This window comes from Pseudophryne corroboree, chromosome 4 (assembly GCF_028390025.1).
Source record: "Pseudophryne corroboree isolate aPseCor3 chromosome 4, aPseCor3.hap2, whole genome shotgun sequence".
Taxonomy (NCBI): Eukaryota; Metazoa; Chordata; class Amphibia; order Anura; family Myobatrachidae; genus Pseudophryne; species Pseudophryne corroboree.
The window spans coordinates 896,751,702-896,754,036 of record NC_086447.1 but is presented as its reverse complement, the minus strand read 5'-3'; the positions used below and the strand labels follow the sequence as shown (position 1 = coordinate 896,754,036).

The following is a 2,335-nucleotide window of genomic DNA, read 5'->3' as shown; positions in this document are numbered from 1 at the left end:
TTGGATAGTAGAATTGACCTGTGCAGATTCAATAGACAGCTACGTTTGAAAGAGTTCTTTAATACTAGAGCCGATTTGACACGTAATATTAGATCGTTTTTCCATCCCTTTTTATATTAGCAGCGTGCGTTCCACCGGCTTCGGCCGCTGGAACGCACGGGACTTCCTGTTTCTGGCCCCCGGCGTGTGTGGATCGGTTCGGTCCCTCCGGCCCGTGGGGTTGATGCGGATGCGTCTGTTTGGTGGCGGGGGGACTGTGCTCGTGGTGCGGGGACTTTGTCCCCGTGCGTGTGTCGTGCGCTGTGTGTTCGCTGGGGTGTTTGCAGCGTGCGTTCCACCAGGCTTGGCGTTTGGAACGCATGACACTTCCTGTTTCCGGTCCCCCGGCGCATGCAGCGCTATTTTGTGTATTCCCACTGTTGTACTGTGAATATTAATGCATACACAGGCATACTGATTGCCTATTTGGCCGTTTGTGCTGGTGGTAAACGGTTAATCAAGTGGAATAAAGGTTTGGATAATTATTCAGGTGACTTTTTGAGTTGACCCCTCACACCCATGATACTTCCGGATCAAGGGGTATTTAAATCCCCTGCTTAGATCCAGTTGGTGCATGCAGCCCTGGTTTGTGCAGTGTTCCACATGATTCTGTGAGTAACTATGGCCCTCATTCCGAGTCGTTCGCTCGGTAAATTTCTTCGCATCGCAGTGATTTTCCGCTTAGTGCGCATGCGCAATATCTGCACTGCGACTGCGCCAAGTAATTTTGCTATGAAGATAGTATTTTTACTCACGGCTTTTTCTTCGCTCCGGCGATCGTAGTGTGATTGACAGGAAATGGGTGTTACTGGGCGGAAACAGGCCGTTTTAAGGGCGTGTGGGAAAAAACGCTACCGTTTCCGGAAAAAACGCGGGAGTGGCTGGAGAAACGGGGGAGTGTCTGGGCAAACGCTGGGTGTGTTTGTGACGTCAAACCAGGAACGACAAGCACTGAACTGATCGCAGATGCCGAGTAAGTCAGAAGCTACTCTGAAACTGCTAAGAAGTTTGTAATCGCAATATTGCGAATACATCGTTCGCAATTTTAAGAAGCTAAGATTCACTCCCAGTAGGCGGCGGCTTAGCGTGTGCAATACTGCTAAAATCGCCTTGCGAGCGAACAACTCGGAATGACCTCCTATGTTGGGTTTGTCCCACTGATTAAGTTTGATGTTTGTATAATCCTATAATCTTTTGATTTGGGTTTATTTATTGTTTGTAGCTATGGATTTGATGTGGGAGAACGTTTAACCCAGGGGCTGCCCTATGTGTATCCTCTTGGACCTATAGGTATTTATTGATCGCTGATTATGGCTTTTTTGATATATATTTCTATGCCTCAGATGCACATTGTTTAAACAGAGTATATGTGTAATCACAGTGGCTGAATGTCCTTTTTGAGATCCTGCAGCTGTTGACCCTGAGTGGGAGAATGCCTTATCCAGGTGTAGTCTTGTGCACACCTTTCCAGACCCATAGGTATTTATGTGGTAACAAGGTTTGATATATACATTTGATTCTGATACACGTTTATAATAGAGATATCCGTTGATTACAGCAGTGGTTTGGTTGCAGAGCTGTGATTATATGGACATTCTCCACACTTGGTATACAGCAGTTCAGACATGCAGCCCCATTGGAATGTGCTGATAGAGGTGAGGTGAGAGGTGAGGAGGGGTAGGCCTTGCATGCATTTTAGGACCAGTGGTGAACACGGGGGTAAATTTACTAAGATTCATATTTTCCAGATTCAGGTCAAAGTTCAATCACGAATGACATCGACAGTGTAAAATTGCAACTTTTTGAATTGATTACGATGGATTTACTAAGCTGTCGTATTCGGGAACTTTCTGCTCAGCGGTGACGTCACTTTAGGTCAACCGCAGGGCAGAAAGTTCCCATCATTGGTTACAATGTAGCGCATAGGCGCTACATTGTAACACTGCCGTGTGCTGCCTGTCAGTGAGGACAGGACCACACAGCTGATCAGGAGAGTGCTACAACGTGGCGCTCCCTGATTGGCTGAAGAAACCCACTTAGACAGAAGTCAGAGTGGGTTTCTGGCATTCGTGGAAAGGTGACCCATGTGCAAACATGGGTCCCCTTTCAGTTCGTGGTCGGGACACCGTTTTTTTTTTTCAAGTACGTGGATTACCCCTGGATTTCCCGAGGAGCCTGGACCCCTGGATCTCGTGAGTATAATTTCTTCAACAGGTACCCCTTGGATTCTACTGGAGAAGAGGACCGACCTGCGTGGGAACTTAAGGTAAGTATGTATGTATGTGTGTATGTATGT

At 47.0% G+C, this 2,335-nt stretch overlaps 1 long non-coding RNA gene across 2 annotated transcripts; it reads left to right on the top strand.

Annotated features, from left to right (window-relative positions):
- The first annotated feature begins 608 nt into the window (after window positions 1-608).
- On the top strand, window positions 609-1,694 carry LOC134911873 (uncharacterized). Of its 2 annotated transcripts, XR_010176922.1 has the most exons (4): window positions 609-650; window positions 1,262-1,329; window positions 1,421-1,518; window positions 1,598-1,694. It is a non-coding gene; the product is annotated as an uncharacterized LOC134911873 (long non-coding RNA). The 2 variants fall into 2 exon arrangements; XR_010176923.1 differs by lacking the exon at window positions 1,262-1,329 and having other exon boundaries at window positions 623-650.
- The last annotated feature ends 641 nt before the right edge of the window (window positions 1,695-2,335 follow it).